Source organism: Helianthus annuus, chromosome 9, assembly GCF_002127325.2.
Source record: "Helianthus annuus cultivar XRQ/B chromosome 9, HanXRQr2.0-SUNRISE, whole genome shotgun sequence".
Classification (NCBI taxonomy): domain Eukaryota; kingdom Viridiplantae; phylum Streptophyta; class Magnoliopsida; order Asterales; family Asteraceae; genus Helianthus; species Helianthus annuus.
The window spans coordinates 166,074,962-166,099,251 of NC_035441.2; the positions used below are offsets into that span (position 1 = coordinate 166,074,962).

At 37.2% G+C, this 24,290-nt stretch overlaps 1 non-coding gene across 1 annotated transcript; it reads left to right on the forward strand.

Annotated features, from left to right (window-relative positions):
• Positions 1-8,040: 8,040 nt before the first annotated feature.
• Positions 8,041-8,147, forward strand: LOC118482567. Its single transcript, XR_004868599.1, has one exon. It is a non-coding gene; the product is annotated as a small nucleolar RNA R71 (small nucleolar RNA).
• The last annotated feature ends 16,143 nt before the right edge of the window (positions 8,148-24,290 follow it).

Sequence of the window (24,290 nt, forward strand, 5' to 3'; positions counted from 1 at the left end):
AGTACAAGAATATCCTTCAACAAAAGGAATATTCCAGTGACTTCTCTGGTCAAACCCTTTGCCAATGAAGATGTCGAGACAAAGTTTTGCAAGAAATTTCAAGAAAAACCGTATTTTAGCATGTTACCATGTAGTTTAACAAGGACTTTGTAAAAATTTTCAGCAAAACACTGATTTCTTAAGTTTTCAGGCCATTTTCTAACAAAAACTTCAAAAATCTTGTTTCAAGCTCAAGAACACTTCCAAAATGCTTCACAACTTGTTCAAACAAACAACTATGCTTAGTTTTCTACAAGAAAGAGAGCCAAAGCTCTTATACCACTTGTAGGTCCACTTGGAGGATCAAGAAACCTACTTTCTTGTTGTTAGAACACAAATACAAGTGCGGAATCCTTGTAAATATGCCACCAAAGCAAAGTATAAAGCACACACGATACCAAAGATTCACTAATCTTAATTAAATGGAAGAGAACACACACAAACACATACACAAAGTGTTTACAGACTCACCAAGCTCTCTTACATGTTATGCACATACTAAGCTGATATATATAGGCCCCAACCTAGTAACATTACGAAGAATGTTACTGGGACTACGAAGAACCATGAGCGCACAAAGAACTATGTTCTTCATTGAACATATCCACGAAGAACCAAACAGTCCACGAAGAAGGTTCTTCATGATGACCAATCTCCACGAAGAATAGGTTCTTCGTGGAGGGCTGCAAACAGCAAACAATATTACAGTTAATTGTGCAGACAGTTAAGGAGTCAAACAACTTGCAGACTGCATACATTGCAGTTGCATTACAAACTGAACATACCAAAACTATACAACTGTAGTACCAAGTCAAGATAGGAGGATATCTTGACTTGGTTGACTCGACCAAAAACGTACAGACTCGATAATACGAAAAGACCGTTTCATTACATTACAACAAACAAAATAAGAACAAGCGACAGACACAAAAAGTGCATCAACATTGATGCTGGTTATTTGTTGTCTTAGTTTGTTGGAACCGTTTTAGACGTTATACAATAGATGTGGGTTTCCTTGAGGCTGATGATGGTTTATGTTGGATGGATTTGGATTGTCGTGTTTACTTGAGCATTGTAAGACATTGTGATCGTTTATTTGACGCTTTTGTGACCGCATCTTTGTGGCTTTTTGTTGTCGATGTAGCCAACTATTTGTGGTTTGTGGGTTTTTGTTAACGAACATTGCCTATAATAGTCGTCTTTGTTCCTTTTAGTATTAGGGGACTTATTGACAGTGATAACTTGCGCATTATTCTTGGCGTGGCATCTGCGGCCGTTTACATTGCCTACCAATCGCAACCATGAGTCTGAGCCTATTATTGTTTTTAACGAATCAATTTCTTTTGTTATCTTTGCTTAACTAAATTGTGAATAACTATTTACTTTACGTCTTTTTGTTACAGGATGTCGTCTTCAAAAGTTGACATGAGCATCTTCTAACAACTCGAGAGGTTGTTACAAGAAATTGTTGAATCGAACCATTGGTTAACCAAAAAACTAAATGAATTAATGGCAAAGGTTGCTAACATATGCAAAACTCAAGCTGAACTATCAGTCTCAATTGACGCGCTTTATGCGCTTTACGAAGGCAAAAAGGATGTTTAAAACTAAATTTGACATACGTTTTGTAACACCCCGAAAACAGATTTGGTAATTAAACTACGTTAGTACTAAAAGACGGGTAAATTGCCGTTAGGGGTAAAAGTAACCCGATGAATATTAGGATTTTTAAATAAATAAGCCTAATATTAAATAAAAGCTGAACGAAAGCTTGTGGGAAAGTAAAGTTTATCAAAGCCCGAGTCAACGGGACTCAAAATAAACTAAGTCGTAGATTTCCCGAGCCCACTAATTTAACTAGGAATGTTTAACCTAGTTAATAAGTGGGAATGTTGTTAGAAATAAGTAGGTTGTGTCCTACTTAATAACTAACCAAACAAGAGGGGCCAGATTCGGGTAAATGGAAAGTTTAATTATAAAATAAACTTAAAATACAAAACACAAACAAAGGTGTGTTCTGTACGTCGACCAGAAGGTTCTTCTAGAACCAAAACCCTAATCTCAGTTAGAATCATCAAATTGAAGGTCCAAATGGAGTCAACATTCATAATTGAACACGGATTAATGATCACCCAAGCTAGGGGCTCATTAGGTATGTAAAATCTTTATATTTGGTGAAATTGTAAAGATTGGATAATCATCCTAATCGCGAATTAGACATGGATTAGAGAAGCTATGGCTATATTAGTGATGTATACTTGCTTAGGAAAAAACCCTAAGCGAAAATCATACCTAACATGCTATGAATTGAATGATTGAATGAATTCCCACACTAGGCTAAGTGGGTATTAGTCATAAGATGAATAATGATGATATGATTATGATTAGATTCATCATACAAGTTAGTAATCAGGAAATACTAGAACAAATTGTGTGTTTGAGTATATAATCATACTTAATATGAAATAAGTTTAGTATGATATGATAAAATGATGAAATATTCTTGATTAGAAAAAAATGTTGATAACATCTTGTGTTAAAGTGATTTAACCGGTAACATAAGAATGACGATACAGGATAATTGACCGATTGCTTAGCGGATACTAAGGCAAGGTATCGAAACAGGTCAATATATTGATCTGAGTCAGGTATGTGTAATAGGTCAACTACTCAATTGAATCTGCAGGTTCATTGAGAGTTAAGTGAAGTAAAATAGACATTTGGTTACTTTAAATAAGTAAACCGAATGATTTAAATAGTGTTCATAGCATTTTGAAACCTAATGACCTTAAATGCAAGATCATAGTTTTAAAAGTGGGATGTTTGTCAAATATGGCTTTTAAAAGTCCTTCGTAGTGATAGAAGGGTTAAAATTGACCAAAACGCCCTTATAAGCTAAATTAAACAAACAACTGATGTGCGTTAGGTGTAATATAATCTAGGTGTATATTTTAAGCCCTTTTTACACTTTTTAGCCAAGTTTTAAATTTATAAACACGATATTCACTAACACTAAACACACATATGGGCAAGTGCACCCATCGTGGACGTAGTATAGTGTTGGTAAGATACCAAGGTCGTCCAAGGACACAAGAGCTTTTAGTACCGGTTTATCCTCAACGTCTAATCAAATCAAAATGTTAGAAAAAGATTTTTTAAACTAGAAAAATAAAACTAACTAAAATGCTGAAAATAAAATAAAAGTAAAAACAGATGGACAAGATGAATCACTTGGATCCGACTCGTGTGTAGTGTAATCTTTGATTATTTTCGCACTTTTGCACTTGTTTAAGAGATTATCTTAGTTATTGTAGTAGGCCCCTCTTTTGAAGGTGACGTTACCCTCAACCCAGTAGTTTGAGTCAGCAAGGATGCAATCCTAAAGGGTCGGATTATTGAAAGATAATTAATTAAGTTATTAATGCATAATGTGGTAGGCCCCTCTTTTGAAGGCGACGTTACCCTCGGCTAAGTAGTCTGAGTCAGCAAGGATACAGTTCTAAGTAGCCGGGTTAAAGTTTTAATAGTAGTTTAACTTATGAGGGGGTCAAAGAGTTTGGACCCCCGCCATCCAATACCGTTGGGTATTGAAGGAGGTCCTACTAAATTTGACCCAGGTCCTTTGCAGGATCTATACACTGAACAATGGCAAGACTCTTACCAAACCGTTCCCTTAACCCCCGACCAGGTAGCCAACATACCTCCATATAGACCGTGGAGGTATGAATGGTGAAAATCTTTTATTTTATATAGACAGTAAAATAATGCCAAGACACCACGGACAAACGATAAGGAAGAATCACCTTCAACATAAGAAACTAGTAATTAAAGTCATTAATACAAAACCAATTAAAAAGTGCAAAAGATTAAAAACAAAAAGTATTATACTAAACACTTGTCTTCACCAAGTGATGTAAGAGACTTAGGCAAACATGGCCTTTGATTGTCAAGAACTCTTACGATCAATCTTGGATCCCGAGACGACTCACACACTCTATGATGGACAATGGATGATGGTGTTGTGATGGTGGTGGGTGGTGGGTGAAGTGTGAGAGAGGTGGTGTGCCAAGAGATGAGTTGCAAGAGCTCCAAGCACTCCTATTTATAGGCTGAACAGAAGCCTGGGCACGGCCCCGTGTCCACTGGGCACGGCCCTGTGTCCATCCGACTCTCTCTCTTCATTAATTGCAATTCGCAATTTCATTAAATGCGTCTGCAACAATTGACCACGCCCCCGTGTCCGCTGAGCACGGCCCCGTGGTCGGCAGTAGAAGCTTCTCTCACTTTGTCTTTTCTGCTGACACTTGGGCACGCCCCCGTCTTCTTGTTTTGCTTTGGGAAGATGCTGTGGGGAGGTCGGGAATGCCACGTTTGTTCCTTTTATTGTATTTATGTTAGATTTAGCTGTATTTTTGCTTCTTTTGTTCATTTGAGCTCATTTAATCCTGAAAATGCAAAAGGAAGACAAAAGCACACTTTTTCCAACATTAGTACTAAAAAGGGGCTAGTTTTATGCCACAATTGATGTAATTTATATGTTGCATTTTGTGCACATCAAATACCCCCACACTTGAATCTTTGCTTATCCTCAAGCAAAACTCTTTATAATACGGCTTTTTCACTCCCAAATGGAATGGGTAGAAGAGAAGGTTTTTGGACTTGTCATAGAGTGTCGGGATTTCCAAGATTCTTTATTTAAGTTTTGTTTTTATTTATTTACAATCCTATTCGTCATGATTTATTAAAAACGTTTCATAAGATAAATTACTTGTTAGGGCATAACATGCGTTTTTAAAATTCCATTTATATACAAGTTCACATACCTCACGGGGGATCACTCAACACTCGACCGAATGTGTATTTTTAGTGAATCACTCGAGAGCGGCACAGAACTTACTCCTACCATAGGCTTGCCAAGCAATCAATCCTCCTCCTTTTTAACTATATACCTTTGTAAATATCAAGAGGAATTTTTGGGTGAAGGGTTAGGCTTGGGCTAAAGGTGGGTGGTTGGGTTAGTGGTTAGTAAAAAGGGCGAAAAGTGTAAAAAGGCATCGGTTTTTTTTAAAGACTTTTTACTTTTCACAATTTTATTTTTTATTTTGATTAACCATTTCTTTCAAACAAGGTTAATTTTGATGAACTTGTTTGTTTATTTGGTTTCATCAACCCTTTTTTTTGTGAAAAGTCATAAGAAAAACAGAGCTTTGTTACTAAAATAAAGGGTTAAAATAAAAAGGTTTAGGTGAGTAAAAAGGGTGATTGTTTTGGGTTAAGAAATGAAAAGGTTTAGGCTCAACGGGGTTAACTAGGGGGATTTTGGGTAGGTGGTAAAAAAATGAAAAATAATGGTGTAGAAAGAAAAAAAGGGTTAGTCCTAATGCCTCCATCATTTAGTTACTCGGGTTTAAGTTGGTAAGGACCGGGAATGCATTGTCGTGGCAAGTTCTAGAGTCGTACGAACCAAGCGGCTATTCACACAAGAACCGAAAAATGAGCATTTAGTGTAAAGATATGTATTTGTATGCTCAATAAAGGCTCAAAACTCACTTTTGTGAGAATGGGTTTTTATGTGATCAAGTATATATAATCAAATATTAACTAAGCTTGTCATGCCGTTTCATAATTTTCTTATGTTGGTTCTTTTTATCACGACGCTATCGGTTGTAAACTTGTAAAAATACAACCTTGTTAGAACTTGAAATTCCCAACTTAAACTTAGACAAGTAAAAAAAATGAAAAATTTTTTTGAAAAAAATTTGGGGTGATTAGCGGTTCCAATAGAGTTTTGTGTAAGGCTTGTTAATTAGGACTTGCAAGATTCAAAGTTTTAGCATCCCCCCCCCACACTTAAATTACACATTGTCCTCAATGTGTCCCAAAAATAAGTTTTTTAGGTTGATTGAATGTGTAAAAGGGTGTTAAAAGCAAAATTTTATGTTACTCGCACTCTGGACACGGCCCCGTGGTGACCGGGCATGGCCCCGTGTTCAGGTGCCAGTGACAAAATTTAATAAAGAGGAACAGAAGCCTGGACACGGGGGCGTGTTCAGTGAACACGGCCCGTGTCCAGTTACCTGAACTGGGCGATTTCTGCAGATTGTGCAGCACGGGGCCGTGTTGGGCGGACACGGCCCGTGCTGAACTTGCTGTAATGAAGAAATTTTTTGTCGGATGGCCCTGATTTCGTGCATGGGGTGATGTTTCTCGTTTCCCTTGTTATCCTTGACCATCCCGAGTGTGTTTTATTCCTGCAAATTAAACTAAAAATTAATCTAATCTAAACTAAGGATAGTTCCGCGGAATGCCTCCGTGGTGCGCCACGTTTATAAGGGTCCTTGGCTAGACCCAAAGTGAGGTCATATATTTTCCGAGTGGGATGTTTTGCATCCCATGTTGCACCGTCGGAGAGCATCATCCAAACTCGAATCAATGACCTTCATGTAATTGACCGGGTCATCGTCCTCTACTCTCTTCCCAACTCCAAACTTCAATTCGTTATCCCCAAACTTCAAAGTAAGTGTTCCGTCATTCATGTCTACCACTGCTTGCGCGGTGGCTAGAAATGGCCTCCCTAGTATGAGGGGGACTTTGGTGTCCTCTTCCATATCTAGTATGACAAAGTCGGCCGGGTAGACGAAATTGTCGACTTTGACCAATAGATTTTCAACGACACCTTGTGGGTATTTGATGGATCTGTCGGCAAGTTGTATACTCATCTTGGTAGGGCTTGTTTTTCCTAGGCCGAGTCGTTTGAACATTGATGCAGCCATCAGGTTAATGCTAGCCCCAAGGTCGGCTAGTGCATTACGAACGGGGGATTCCCCGATCGAGCAAGGAATTGTGAAGCTTCCAGGATCAATCTTCTTTTGTGGGAGTTTGTTGAGTACGAGGGCGGAGCATTCCTCGCCTAAGTTAACTAATTGCAATGATTCAATTTTCCTTTTATGAGTGAGGAAGTCCCTCATGAATTTTGAGTATTTAGGCATTTGAGTTAGGACTTCGATAAAAGGAATATTTACATGCAATTGTTTTAGTAGATTTTTGAATTTTGCGAATTGCTCATTGGTCTTTTGACGAATTAACCTATTGGGGTATGGAACTGGAGGAGCCTTGGTAGGCTCTTGAATTAGAGGAGAAGTCTTCTCTTGTTGGGGCGGTGTTGTGCTTCCCTCAGTTGGCGGTGGTGGAGCTTCTTCGGAACCCACGGTACGGTTTCTTAACGTTATGAGATGGACTTGTGCTTTTGGGTTTGTTTCGGTATTACTTGGTAATGCGCCTTGTGGCCTCTCGGAGAAATTTTGAGCTAATTGATTTATTTGTTTTTCAATGTTTTGTATACTAGCTTGTTGATTTCTAAAATTCGATTCCAATTGTTGAAATCAATCCGAGTTTTTCTTTTCACTGTCGGAGATGAGGCGAGATACAGTATTTTCAAGCCTTTCTCGTCCACCTTGTTGTTGAGGGAAATTGTGTGACTCATTTCTTGGTTGTTGAAAGTTTGTTCGTTGGTTTAGGCTTTGTTGGTTACTACTATTGCTGGGTTCTCTCCAACCAAGGTTAGGGTGGTTACGCCATCCTTGGTTGTAGGTACCCGTTGGAGGACCCGACGGCCTAGGTCTATTATCAATGTAGTTTACCGACTCTGGTTGATCATCTGTTTCTTTCATACAACTCCAATTTTCATGTAGCCCACCACACCCTTCACAAGCCATAACCGAGACCGTTTTTGTCATTTCTAACTTTTTGATTTTTGAATAAAGGGCCTCGATTTGGGCTTGTAAAGAAGTGCTTTCATCAACCTTATGGGCGCCCAGGGCAATAGATTTATTGCCTCGGAGAGTGTGTCACTGAAAATTGGTTTGAGCAATTTCCTCAATTTGATTGTATATTTCATGTGGGCGGCGATTACCTAAAAGTCCCCCGGAGCTAGAGTCAAGTGTTTGTCTTGTGTGTGGCAACAACCCATTGTAGAAAGTGGATACTTGTTGCCATACCGCAAGACCGTGATGAGGACACTTTCGCAATAACTCCTTGAACCTTTCCCAAGTTTCATATAAGGATTCCCCATCCTCTTGTGAATATGTATTAATTTCAGTCATTAATTTAGTCGTTTTAGCGGGAGGGAAATACTTATATAGAAATTTTTGGGCTAGTTCATCCCAGGTGTTTACCGAACCAACTGGGAGGGCGTTGAGCCAAGCTTTTGCTCGGTCTTTTAGTGAAAATGGAAACATTCGAAGGCGGATGGCGTCATTTGATGCTTCATTGATCCGAAAGGTATCACATATTTCTAAGAAATTAGTAATATGTAGATGGGGATCCTCGTCCGCAAGCCCATGGAAGGTTGCGGAGTTTTGAAGCATTTGTATCAAATGTGGCCGAAGTTCGAAGTTGTTAGCTTCAACATTCGGTGCATTGATAGCGGCGCCGAGATTACCCACGGTGGGTCGTAGGTATAGGTAATCCATGAGGGTACGTTGGTCCGCCATTGGAGGTGGGTCCCCCGAAACCTTCTCTTGGTGTTTAGCTTTAAGTCTTTTTCTGAGAAAGCGTTCGGGTTCTTCTAGAGGCTCTTTTATGTCTCTACTAGAACTGGAGCTCATACACTACGTAGAAGGTTCAGATATGGTGTCTGGTTCCAAGTCCTGCAATAAAAACAGAAAAGAATGTTGGTCAGGAAGTTCACCACGGCCCCGTGCTCAGTGAACACGGCCCGTGGTCGAAGATACAAAGATTGTTTTCCGAATCCCTGTTACTGGAAAGTTGGACACGGCCCCGTGTTGCACCGACACGGCCCCGTGCTCAGCTCTCTGTAACTCGGAAAATAAAAACTGCCAGTGACAATGCTAGGCACGGCCCGTGTCCGACCAGGCACGGCCCGAGCTGAGCTCTGCAGAAGCTGAAAAATTAAGAAAATCCTAAAAAAATAAAAATAAAATAGAAAAAATGATTAGGCCGCTGATTCCTAAGTTTCTTAAAATCCTTGTGTCCCCGGCAACGGCGCCAAAAACTTGATATGCGTTAGGTGTAATATAATTTAGGTGTATATTTTAAGCCCTTTTTACACTTTTTAGCCAAGTTTTAAATATATAAACACGATATTCACTAACACTAAACACACATATGGGCAAGTGCACCCATCGTGGACGTAGTATAGTGTTGGTAAGATACCGAGGTCGTCCAAGGACACAAGAGCTTTTAGTACCGGTTTATCATCAACGTCTAATCAAATCAAAATGTTAGAAAAATATTTTTTAAACTAGAAAAATAAAACTAACTAAAATGCTGAAAATAAAATAAAAGTAAAAACAGATAGACAAGATGAATCACTTGGATCCGACTCGTCTGTAGTGTAACCTTTGATTATTTTCGCACTTTTGCACTTGTTTAAAAGATTATCTTAGTTATTGTAGTAGGCCCCTCTTTTGAAGGTGACGTTACCCTCAACCCAGTAGTTTGAGTCAGCAAGGATACAATCCTAAAGGGTCGGACTATTGAAAGATAATTAATTAAGTTATTAATGCATAATGTGGTAGGCCCCTCTTTTGAAGGCGACGTTACCCTCGGCTAAGTAGTCTGAGTCAGCAAGGATACAGTCCTAAGTAGCCGGGTTAAAGTTTTAATAGTAGTTTAACTTATGAGGGGGTCAAAGTGTTTGGACCCCAGCCATCCAATACCGTTGGGTATTGAAGGAGGTCCTACTAAATTTGACCCAGGTCCTTTGCAGGATCTATACACTGAACAATGGCAAGACTCTTACCAAACCGTTCCCTTAACCCCCGACCAGGTAGCCAACATACCTCTATATAGACCGTGGAGGTATGAATGGTGAAAATCTTTTATTTTATATAGACAGTAAAATAATGCCAAGACACCATGGACAAACGATAAGGAAGAATCACCTTCAACATAAGAAACTAGTAATTAAAGTCATTAATACAAGACCAATTAAAAAGTGCAAAAGATTAAAAACAAAAAGTATTACATTAAACACTTGTCTTCACCACGTGATGTAAGAGACTTACGCAAACATGGCCTTTGATTGTCAAGAACTCTTACGATCAATCTTGGATCACGAGACGATTCACACACTCTATGATGGACAATGGATGATGGTGTTGTGATGGTGGTGGGTGGTGGGTGATGTGTGAGAGAGGTGGTGTGCCAAGGGATGAGTTGCAAGAGCTCCAAGCACTCCTATTTATAGGCTGAACAGAAGCCTGGGCACGGCCCCGTGTCCATCCGACTCTCTCTCTTCATTAATTGCAATTCGCAATTTCATTAAATGCGTCTGCAACAATTGACCACGCCCTCGTGTCCGCTGAGCACGGCCCCGTGGTCGGCAGTAGAAGCTTCTCTCACTTTGTCTTTTCTGTTGACACATGGGCACGCCCCTGTGCTCACTGAGCACGGGGCGTCTTCAGTCTTCTGTCTTCTTGTTTTGCTTTGGGAAGATGCTGTCGGGAGGTCGGGCATGCCACGTTTGTTCCTTTTCTTGTATTTATGTTAGATTTAGCTGTATTTTTGCTTCTTTTGTTCATTTGAGCTCATTTAATCCTGAAAATACAAAAGGAAGACAAAAGCACACTTTTTCCAACATTAGTACTAAAAAAGGGTTAGTTTTATGCCACAATTGATGTAATTTATATGTTGCATTTTGTGCACATCAACGACCTTTAAAGATTATTTGAAAACAAGCTTTATGAGTAAATAAATACTTAGAATAAGTATAGAAAGTGAAAGATGTAAATACTTGGGTCAAATGACTCTACGTGAGTCTTTGCCGTAAAACGATGACCCGAGGGGTAAAACTCAGAACATATGGATTTCCACATTAAATCCACCACACATATAGTTGTGGTGGATGATTACTTGATAAGAAATATGAGAATGCGATGCTAGAAATGAATGAAAGCGATTCGTGTCAAAAATATGCTTAAAAACTCTTAACGGGTCAAAAGTTGAATATGGGTAAAAATGGGTTAAAAATACTAGTAAAATCCATAAATTGAACCTAATATGATAGACAAGATCGGAAATATAAGGTACATTAGAAATTTAGAATCAAACAAACAGGTTTGTTTGATTAATACACAAACGGGTCAAAAGTTCCTAAGTGTAACATAAGACGAAGAGTTAAAAGTCTAAAACTTTGTTAATCCGGATGTCGGATTTTAATTCCATGTGATAGGGGATCGAATTACGATCACGTAGAAAGAAACGTGACTTAAATCGGATAAAAATGAGCAAGTTATGCTCGTTTGCGCAAAAATTGGTTATGCCCGGAATATACAGCTATCAGCTGCAATCTTTCTGTCAAAAAGTGGCCGTGGCGCCACGCGACTTCTAAAGCCATCATGGTCGTGGCACGCGACGAGTTTACCAGATCCCGTCGCGACACGCGACGAGCCATATTGCTGCATTTTGTTGTTGAATCTTGTGCGTTGCATGTTTTTGGCTCATGAACTTGTTTAGACTTGTCATAAACGCTATATGACTAACTCATTTCATGTTTTATGAAATGTAGGTGCTAACCGAGTTACCAGAAGACGATCAAGCTCAGCAAGTAACCGAACACATAAAGAACAAAGCTTCCGCGAATAGTTTCGTCGTCATGTGTTAAACGGCGACTCAAATTACAAAATGTTGAAATGTTTTATTGAGTAAAATGTTTTAATAAACTTGCATTTTAAGTGTATGTTTAATTTTAAATACACTAGTAGAGTTAAATGCCCGGATAGTCCCTGTGGTTTGATCTTTTTTCACCTTTAGTCCCTAACTTTCTAAAATTACAGCTATAGTCCCCAACTTTTCAATTTTCGTTCCCGGATAGTCCCTGGGCCTAACATCAGTTAGTTTTCTCAGTTAAGAGGGTGTGAAATGACATAAATACCCTTTCTTTAAAATATATAAAACAATTAACAAATCATTTATCAAAGCCCGAGTCAACGGGACTCAAAATAAACTAAGTCGTAGATTTCCCGAACCCACTAATTTAACTAGGAATGTTTAACCTAGTTAATAAGTGGGAATATTTTTAGAAATAAGTAGGTTGTGTCCTACTTAATAACTAAGCAAACAAGAGGGGTCAGATTCGGGTAAATGGGAAGTTTAAGTATAAAATAAACTTAAAATACAAAACACACACAAAAGGTGTGTTCTGCACGTCGACCAGAAGGTTCTTCAAGAACCAAAACCCTAATCTCACTTAGAATCATCAAATTGAAGGTCCAAATGGAGTCAAAATTCACAATTGAACACGGTTTAATGATCACCCAAGCTAAGGGATCATAAGGTATGTAAAATCTTGATATTTGGTGAAATTGTAAAGATTGGATAATCATCCTAATCGCGAATTAGACATGGATTAGAGAAGCTATGGCTAGATTAGTGATGTATACTTGCTTAGGAACAAAACCCTAAGCGAAAATCATACCTAACATGCTATGAATTGAATGATTGAATGAATTCCCACACTAGGCTAAGTGGGTATTAGTCATAAGATGAATAATGATGATATGATTATGATTAGAATCATCATACAAGTTAGTAATCAGGAAATACTTGAACAAATTGTGTGTTTGAGTATATAATCATACTTAATATGAAATAAGTTTAGTATGATATGATAAAATGATGAAATATTCTTGATTAGAAAAAAATGTTGATAACATCATGTGTTAAAGTGATTTAACCGGTAACATAAGAAGGATGATACCGGATAATTGGCCAAGTAATTAAACGAGTAGTTGAGCTACCTCGTGTGAATTATTTGTGTTAATAGGCCGTTTGACTTTTTAAAAGTCAAAATGACCAATGATATGATCAAATGATAATTTCGACATAAAGAGTGTAGGATGGAATAGTCGTGAATAATTATGACTAGTCTAACCATCTTACAATTTACAATGTAGTTTGACGATTAACAAGCTAGGTGAAAGCTTGGGAACGAAGCAGGTCAAACGAAGCAAGAATGACGGAAAAGCATAATCTGGATGTAAGGTAAGTAAAGCTTACACTCTAACTATTTAATACCTATTGGTTTGATAGGTTATGAATGATAAGTCTTGTTTAAATTATGATGTTCCGACACGACAAGTGCGGTCCGAAACAAAAGATAATGGACATAAATCATGTTTGATGGATAAAAAGGAGCTAATATGGTTAGATAGTCATGAAATGACTAAAAGACAACGAGTCTTAATGATTACCTTGTATGGTAAACCAATGCAAATAATAAGGGTAAAATGGTACTTTGGTCACTTGTTGACAATAACTGTTAGTTTGGGAAAGACACGTTATAACGTAGGTTATAATGGGTCAAAAGAATCAATAGATGATTTACAAGTAAAACGATTATATGGTGTAGCCGGAGTTAGTTATATGGATAAGATGGTAATAAATATCATCTCATAGAGTTTCATGGTCATTTAGACCAAACGGGTCAAAGGTGAAATTATCACCCTTTGACAATATCGACTAATGGTTTGTTGAGTTATATGATTATAGGAATAAATATCAAATGGATATTTACATCGCGATTGCTTAGTGGCTACTAAGGCAAGGTATCAAAACGGGTCAATATATTGATCCGAGTCAGGTATGTGTAATAGGTCAACTACTCAATTGAATCTGCAGGTTCATTGAGAGTTAAGTGAAGTAAATAGACATTCGGTTACTTTAAATAAGTAAACCGAATTATTTAAATAGTGTTCATAGTATTTTGAAACCTAATGACCTTAAACGTAAGATCATAGTTTTAAAAGTGGATTTCCTAATGACCTTAAACGTAAGATCATAGTTTTAAAAGTGGAAACCTAATGACCTTAAACGTAAGATCATATGGCTTTTAAAAGTCCATCGTAGTGATAGAGGGGTTAAAATTGACCAAAACGCCCTTATAAGCTAGATTGAACAAACGACCTTTAATGGTTATTTGAAAACGAGCTTTATGAGTAAATAAATACATAGAATAAGTATACAAAGTGAAAGATGTAATTAATACTTGGGTCAAATGACTCTACATGAGTCTTCGCCGTAAAACGATGATCCGAGGGGTAAAACTCGGAACATATGGATTTCCACATTAAATCCACCACACATATAGTTGTGGTGGATGATTACTTGATAAGAAATATGAGAATGCGATGCTAGAAATGGATGAAAACGATTCGTGTCAAAAATATGCTTAAAAACCCTTAACGGGTCAAAAGTTGCATATGGGTAAAAATGGGTTAAAAATATTAGTAAAATCCATAAATTGAACCTAATATGATAGACAAGATCGGAAATATAAGGTACATTAGAAATTTAGAATCAAACAAACAGGTTTATTTGATTAATACACAAACGGGTCAAAAGTTCCTAAGTGGAACATAAGCCGAAGACTTAAAAGTCTAAAACTTTGTTAATCCGGATGTCGGATTTTAATTCCATGTGATGGGGGATCGAATTACGGTCACGTAGAAAGAAATGTGACTTAAATCGGATAAAAAATGAGCAAGTTATGCTCGTTTGCGAAAAAATTGGTTATGCCCGGAATATGCAGCTATCAGCTGCAATCTTTCTGTCAAAAAGTGGTCGTGGCGCCACGCGACGGCTAAAAGCCATCATGGTCGCGGCACGCGACGGTGGTCGCGGCATGCGACGAGTTTACCAGATCCCGTCGCGACACGCAACGGGCTATATTGCTGCATTTTGTTGCTGAATCTTGTGCGTTGCATGTTTTTGACTCACGAACTTGTTTAGACTTGTCATAAACGCTATATGACTAACTCATTTCATGTTTTATGAAATGTAGGTGCTAACCGAGTTACCGCAAGACGATCAAGCTCAGCAAGGAACCGAACACATAAAGAACAAAGCTTCCACGAATAGTTTCGTCGTCATGTTTTAAACGGCGACTCAAATTACAAAATGTTGAAATGTTTTATTTAGTAAAATGTTTTAATAGACTTGCATTTTAAGTGTATGTTTAATTTTAAATACACTAGCATAATAGAAATTTATAGGATAATTGTAAAAATGGACTCTGGGTCTTACACGTTTGTAGTGCCTTAAAAAGTGATTGTAAATTTTATATTTAGGGGTTGTTTGTTTACCTCTTAATGAGGCTCTTAATGATTCAGACACCTTACTGGTTTAGCACTTAATGGTTCAGACTGTTTGTTTCACGAGCAGATATCTGAATTGGTTAAGATTTATACAGAGTCTGAATGATTAAGACCTCTAATCTGAATTGGTCAGACATTTGCCTCTGAACGGTTAACCATTATACATGCTCTTAATGGTTCAGACATCTTACTGGTTCAGCAGTTAACCATTCAGATGTTGCCAAACAACCCCTTAGTATACAATCAATGTTATTATTATGAACTTTAGCAGATTGGGTTTTAGGATGTTTAGTTGTAAATTTTATTTTATCTTTAATGGTATACCAATGATGCTAACATTAAATTATGACACTTTATGGACACGTAACAAACCCACGGACCGGGGTAAAATACTAGTTATATGTTATTTAGTACTTCCGCCCCCATCAATTTTTAATTTTATAAGGTAGTGATATATAGATATTAATATTTAGCATGTGAATTTATATCACCTTGACAGCTTTACATGTAAAGCTCATAGAACTTACTTGTTGTATCATCGGAGGTAGATTTAATAAAACCTCAACAAGTTCAAACTGTTGTTTACGAAAAAACATGTTCGAACCCGCAGAAAAGTTACGCCATTTGCTCACTTTGGTATTTTGTAAAGGGGACAATTACCATATATATACATATACATATTGTGAATATTGATTACTCTCACCTACTTGTTCCTGATTAGTCAGACATTGAACGGAGAGAATTCTAGAATCAGTTATGCTGCCACTTTGTTCAGAAGCATTGAAAGCTCCATTTCCATATATATTTAATATTCATTTATGCAAAAATCAGCTATACAGTGACAACTTTACCGATGCCACAACACTATGCCTTGCATTGTAAGATGAAGAAATCGCTCAATACACTGCTAATTATGTGATGTTCGGTTTATTAAAGCTGGCACTACATGCATCCCTAAGTTTGCGACTTGCTAGCAAAAGTAGCAATTCACATCACCAATCATCGTCGTCTCTAGTCACCTCAACAAGTGTCGTTTTGTGATACCTACACACATTTTGCTTCGATATCTTGCGTATTTGCAACAATGATGTTTGCATAGCTACGTGAGTACGTGGCTAATATATATCAAAAGCTTTATTCTTAAGTTATTGTTGATGAAGTGCCTTTGGTTAATATTTTGTTTAATATTTATTCTTGGTGTTTATTGGTGGGTGTTGATAATTTGTGTGTCGAGTCCTAAAATGCTTTTACAATGCATTTGGGGCAAGCTAATTTGGAAGTGAAAAGAATGGCATCCACTAGAGATTGCCGAGCAACTCAACAACCATGTACCTACTTTGGCCCCCCTAATTGGTGTGAATATGGCCAAAGACTTATCTTATGGTGGGCGCCGTACTCTTTTCATGTTGGTTCTTGGAAGCTTAGTTATATGCATGTCTCTACCTTCTATGCTACGGTGGCCAATCAAAGGGTTCGTTAACTCCACTGTCACAAGAGTTCGTTTGATTTTCTTACAAGTTAAAAAAAACCATTACTGAGATCCCCTAGTTATAGTTAGTAGAGAATTTTAAAAAAAGGAAGAAAAAGAGAAGCTAACCCTCCGAGCATAGTGACAGATCCAAAAAAACAAAAAAAAAAAATCATGGGGTCAAGGATTTTTTAGGTTGGTTGACAATCGTTATATAATAAAAAAAAAAATCGGTCTAGTTTACATTAGGACATATAATAAAAATATAAATCAAACTAAATTCAAATACATAACAAAAGTACGTTAAATATCATTTTTGAATGGTGATCGGTGGATTGACGGGCGGCAATCGGCAGACGACTGGATAAATGGTCACTGCAGTGGACTTGGCGAGGTTGGGCGGCCAGCGCAGCACACCGGGTAAGCTAAGGGCAGACTAACTAGGCTATTTGATTTCAATTGCTGCATTTGTTTATTTTATTTGGATTTAAAGTTTAAGTAAACAATTCAACTTTCATATGCCAAATGTGCAACCATTTAACTATTAACATGAGCTCAACTTTTTTTTTTCTTAGCTGTGGGTTTAAATATACTGTTTCATATTTGTTATTTAAATTATATACTATGGGTATACTTTTAAATAATTAAAAACATTTTTAAAAAATTTGGGTCGGTATAAATTTACTGGAGTTTTCAAAATTTCATGAGGGTCAGTGTCAAAAATTCATGAGGGTCATTTGGGATTCTGTCATGTACATATGACACTAAAAAATTCATGAGGTGTGGGCTTATCCGATACCTATGCCTTAGGTACGCTACTTTCTAAGAAAATAGTCTTTAGAGCATCGCTAATGGCACCAATGCTAAACCATAAAAAAAATCTATATATCAGCATGTTATATTCAATTTTAAACCAACCTAAAAATATTTATTTTTTCCTCTGATCTTAAACCTGCGCAAACCTCAAGCTCACACTCCCTTTTACATAAAAAAAATATATTAAAAAAGAAAGTCTGTGTGTATGATTCCCACAAACTTGGTCCGAGTGAGTCCTTGTCCACGGACCAATACACTTGGACAATTTACCTCCAATAGTGGTGATGATTTGGGATTGTGGTTTGAGATTTCAGATGGTGCCATTTCCACACTCTACACTGTTGGAGATCTTCCAACCTTCACATGTTATAAAAATGATAGCTATAAATCATTGGAAGGAATTTCTTAACGACCTCAGTGACAAAACACATTTGGATTGCATGAAAATATGTCATGTGTCATCTCAATTATGTTGGGCACACGTTCAAATACACAAAATATTATATGTATTTTCTAATTGAGTATAATGCAAAAGAATTAGAAGGGTTTTGGTGATAAAATCTTGTCTTACATAGGAACCAAGATATGTTATGGTGAAAAATAATCAAATATATTCATGGTAAACAAGATGGAAACTCATTTGAAGGTTTTTTTGGATTACAACCCAAGGTCATTACTTTGGGCCACCTGGCGGTACTGAAAGCACAGTTAAAGAAGGTGGAAAAGCACGCGAAAGCTTGTGAGGATAATCAGCATGCCTTTGTCCCGCTGGCGTTTGACACGTTTGGCTCCTTGGCGCCGAAGGCGGTTCGGTTCTTGGCTAGAGTTTAGCGTGTGGTCCACAACAACTTTTCGACCGTCAGGGGTGAGGCTTTGTTTTTAGTAGATTATGGTTTTCTATTCAGAAGGGGATGGTGGCGCAGTTTGTTGCTCGTCTACCTGCTATCCTTATGTAATTTGCCATGTTGATTGGAATGAAACAACTGGAAAGTTCCATTACCAAATTGTTTTATAGATGGTTAATAAAAATTTTATGTCCAAATTAATTATCGTGAGCCAACTTCTTTTTGGTTCAAATATTTCAAACCCTAATGTGAAACCAAAAATCCTACCACAACTTAACCAAACCCATACAAGAAAACAAAAACCCAAACCGGCCCTCTAAAAGTTCCGATTGTGAACTCACGATTTTTCTTCAGTTTTAGCCGTTATTTGTATTTCATGTTGATTGCGAACGCATGAATCTTCTAATTGAATAATTTATGCATGCATTATAATTAAACTCGACAATATTAAAAGAATATCGAAAAAAGAATCAACTGGTTTACCATCAAACATCTCATTTAATTTAAACAAATCCTAGCAAAAGAGTTATTCTCAACAAAAAGAATCCAATAATAAGAATCATCCTTTTCCTTGAGTATAGGATTGCAATAACGAAGAAACATCAAACTAATCTTTGTGGTATGTGTCTCAATAAATAAGGTTAATATTCTTAATCTTCTCCAAGCTATGATGATGAGCTTCCTGCAAAACACTAAACACCCCGTTAAGCTAGTTAAGAGGAGGGGAATAGGGAGATTCTCCTCTTAACCACTCTCAGACGTAAGAATAAATATGTGTTTTGAGAAAATAAGTGTGTGATTAGTAGTGAGATAGCAAGGATCAGAATGGTTAAACCTGTAGGTGAAGGCTCATATTTATAACCAGAGTAGTGTGGAAGGAGATGGACTGATGGGACTTGGGCCTGGAGTCGACAACAAGGAATATCTATCTTGTCCACTCCGCAACAACCGTTAGTGCTTCTGGGTGAGGATGGAGTTGGCGCACGTTGAATGGATCCACGTGTCCTGACCGTTGTCCTTGTCTCTCTGTCATCAGTGGTTAAGTGGAGATCGTGGAACAGATGTCGGCGCACGCTGATTGGTGCCACGTATGCATCCTTGTGTACCTTCCTGTCTCCTGTACGATTGTTAATTGTGGAGCATAATCGGATCCAGCCTATTGGACGCTCATTAGTCCACTGCTCTGCCACTTGTACGGTACTTGTCCTAGGATGACTTGCGCTTCTGTCCTCCGCGCGACCCCTGGGGGGATCACTGTAGCCGGCGCAAGGTCAAGGAAGTGAGAGCTTTCATCCAGGAAGCTAAGTGTGAAATTTGGTCTTGTATTTGCTTAGACCTCGCGCGCGCCCTAGGTTTCACCTGATTGGTCGGCACGAGGTTGAGAAAGTTGCCAGATTAGTGTAGTAGGAATATGGTCCCGCGCGCGACCTGATTGGTCGGCGCAGGTTTTTGAGACCATACTCCTTCACATAAGGATACGGATGTCAATTGCAATGTGGTTAACCTTTAACCGGACTTCCGGAACACTCTTGAATTAGTATCTAGCATTGTTGATTCAATGCAAGATTGCAAGAATAAAAAAAAAACACTGAAAGATTCATCAACATCTATCATTCAAACGGCCTTATAGATATTGTGTATTCATAAGAATGGAACGATGCTTATTACCATATTACCAAAATCCGAGAAATGACACATGTAACTTTACAATTTCTCACGCATCTAGCAACTTCAGAACACCCTTTAATTTTAATCAAAATGTCTACCATTCTAGAAGATATACAAAAAAATACCATTCTAGCTCTTGACCATAAGAACATTGTCTCTCATAGCATACACATAATCATTCAATAGAATATATAAAGTTATCATGATATTTCTTCTATCACATGATTCGGCTTCATATAATTAAATAAGGTTGAAATTATTGTCACACCTTTGGTGTGTATTTGCACACTTTAGAGTTTATATACGCTGCGTATAGGTCTATACGCAGCGTATAGGGTTGCATAAAAATGAGTTTCTGATTGAGTTCAGTTCTGGTCTGGTCTGGTGCTCCTATACGCTATGTATAGACCTATATACAGAGTATATAAAGAGTCAAAAAAACAATATTTTATAAAGGTTTGGGGCTAAAAAAACAAAACAAAAAAAATACTCTTTATATATGTTACGTATAGGTCTATACGCGGCGTATATAAAGCATCAAAAAGACAATTTTACCCCTATTTTGGGTTGCGTATAGCCCCCATTCCAGGGGTAAAATGGCTCTTTTTTTATAGCCCTGTATGTGGCGTATATATGGGCAAGTTTGGTAAAAAAGACCATTTTATCCGTGGGTTGGGGCTATACTCAGCCCAGACCAGTGGTAAAATTGTCTTTTTGACCCTTTATATACTCTGCGTATAGACCTATACGCAACGTATATAAAGGGTTTTTTTAGAAACATTTATACAAAATTAATCGTTTTAGAAAATTTTACAAAAATATTCTATTTTAAATAAATACAAGACCTATGCGAGACTTATACTACACCTATAGGCCTACGTGCGAACTATACTACATCCATAGGCCTATACGAGACCTATAAGCCTATACGGGACCTATACAAGACTTATACTACACCATATGATACGATACTACACCTATAGGCCTATACGAGACGATACTACACATATATGCCTATAAATGACTAATGATACACTATACGATACGATAGGATACAATATTATATTACACGTATAGGTCTATATATGAGATTTATACTACACTATAACACGATACTAAATCCATAGACCTATACAAGACCGATATTATACCATACAATAGATAACTTAATAATATTTTTTATTTATCTATTTCTAAAAGTTACTTATTATAAAAGTTTACTAAAATGATAAATAATATATAACAATGTTTCTTAAAATAAATAAAAAAAACCTACCTTTTATATACGCGGCATATATAAAGGGACAAATTCCAACATTATATCAGAGATTCTTTTGGAAATTGAAAAAGGTAGTTATACGCCGCATATAGATCAATACGCGACGTATATAAAGTCAGGTATATGGAGATAGGCATTTTGGTGTACACCCTTAAATAAAAATTGACCAAAATAAATGAGATCAGATGATGTTATCTATGAAAAAGAACACGTGTATTTATCTTGTAATAGAAATCATGAAATGTTTAAGTAGATGAATGGGATGTGGGGGAGAGAAGATAAGGTGGTGCGACAGTGAAAATGAAATTCTATGCGTATTTTATTATTAAAAATGTTAAAAATTGAAAAAAAAAAAAAAGAAAAGAAAAGAAAAGAGTAAGAAAGTGAAATAGGCGACCTAAACCCAACAACAATATCTCTCTTCTGGATTCTTTTTATCCGATCGAACTTCTTCTTGCACAGAACATGTCTTTATTCATATCTTCTTTCTTAATATTCAATTCAATGATAGATAATATAATTATCAACATCATATTTCCCTATAAATCTTTAGTAATCCACCTAACATCGTACGTATACATAATCATGCACATAATCATGCACACAAATGTATTACTAATTACTAATTACCTATATATTAAATTTAAAATTGAATGAACAGTTAAATTTAGAGCCGAATGAACACTAACATCACTAAGGGATGACCAAATGGTATCGGATACCAGTACCGGTATCTGCTTTTACTAAATCGGGTGTATTTTCGGTACCGGTTCGCCACCGGTATTCACCGATTTTTACCCTCAAATACCGGTGACGTACCAGTACCGACTGGTACCGAACCGTACCGTACCAGGTATATTCAGTACCGGTACACACTTTTGGGCCTTTCGGTAACGGTATTTTCGGTACCGGTTGGTACCGAGCTCATCAAATTTTGTAGCAACGTAGCAATGCAAGTAATTGCACCATTTAGATTACTTTTCATACACACAGTAAGTAAACTGTATTTCGTTTGAATGAGGTTTTATATACACAACAACTTATTTTACTTTCTTTTTTGTCTTTTTTCTGTAATAAATGAATTCTAGCATGTAAAATTAACTTGGATATTTAGATTATTGATGAGCAAATCGTATCAAATCCTATAATCAAACCGGTATCGTATCGGTACCAAATTTACTATACCAAATCATTTTCGGTACCAATTTGGTACCCACCTTTTGGCGTTTTCAGTATCGTTATTTTCGGTTCGACACTGGTCTAGCACCATACCTGTATTTATTGAATTTTACCTTCAAATACCATACCGTATTGTACCGAGCATTTTCGGTGCCGGTACCTAATTTCGATGATTTTCCAGATCGGTACTTTCGGTGTCGTTACCCGTACCGAGCTCATCCATATTTTAACGTGTTAGCACCATAATAACTAAACTGAAAACAACCGAATTTCCAACATGTAGAACGTGTGAGTCCTATTATTATATATTAGGTTATTTATAATCGTTTTTTAGAACGAAGTGACTATCCTTACCATGTCATTTTTATTTATGTTTTGATATTCGGTATCTGCTGCTGACACGCGTTTTGCAGACATTGGGTCCCCGCCGCAACGCGCGAACGAAAAATCAACTAGTTATATATGAATCCCTACACTATCACGAGTATGTTGAAAAGGCATTTCTCTTTTCGATCTATATGTTATTCATATTCGACTCATGAATCCAAGTGAATGGAAAAGAGGGCTTTAGTGGCGACTTATGTCGTCTCTAACACCGACAATTGTCGCCGCTATTGCCTTGTCGCTATTACCCCAATAAACACCACCAAAAGTTTTATCGCTGCTAATGCTTGAGTAGGAGAGTGAATCAACTTATAATATAGGATTATACATAGTACATGAAGAGTTTGTACAACAAATAATCAACAAATATTAATTATATATAATACCCCCCCCCCCCTACCCACCCACATACACTTGGAGCTTGGTTGGAACAAATTTGGTGTAGAGTTTCCCTGGCGAGACTAGTTCTTGTATGACTTGATAATCAAGATCTATATGCTTTGCCCATTTATGAGAAACTGGGGTTTGAGTAAGAAAACGAACGCTATCGTTATCACATAACAAAGTCGGATTCACTGATAAGGCATGAAGTTCACGTACTAATTGAGTGATCCAAACTATTTCTACTCTAGCATTGGCCATAGCATGGTATATTGATTCACAACTGGAACGAGAGACAGTGAGTTGTTTCTTGGCACTCCATGGTACAAGATTGCCGCCACGGTAAATTGAGTTGCCATATGTGTAAGGGCATAAACCAGTGTAGGTTTGCGTTTGTCTTGGGTTGTCTATATGTTTTGGGTTCAATTTGATGTATGGGCTTGGTAGGCGTTTTGGTAGTCAAACAGTTATGGGCTTGGCCCAATGTAATAGGGCATCCTATGTATCTATAAATAGGGTGTTCCTTATCTAGTTTAGGTTGTTGATTCTCCACAGTACTTTTGTGCTTGTATGCGATATTGAGTACCAGAGATCATCAAGATCGTGTGCTCGTTTGTTCGTGAATCAATACATTAGCTTTTCAATCTTCAACATCTTGCTTGTATTTCCGCTACTTGTTTGGTGTTTGATACCTGGTTGTTTAGTTTTGGGACTTACAATTGGTATCAGAGCCTAAGTAGTCTTGCGAAGGCTTGGTTGCATCAGATATCTTGAAGATTGAAGTTGGATTGCTGTTGTTCGTTGCTGAAAATTCATAAGAAAAGGTATGTTTTTGTCTCGTATTAATTAAATCTAGTCTTATATTTATATGTTCAACTGTTTTTCTTGCTTTTGATTATACGAGTTGCATGTTTTTCTTCTTGAAAAACTGCCTTTTCGACCTTTGAAGCATAGCATTTTGTCATCTACTCGACACAAATTTCTGGAATCATTGATATAAAGTATTTGTGTTTATAAAAATTGTGGCAAGTTCGAACTCAGAATTATCGATTTAAAGTGGTTTGATATAAGTTTTCTTAATTAACAACTGGATTTGTGAAGACAGAAGTTTTAAA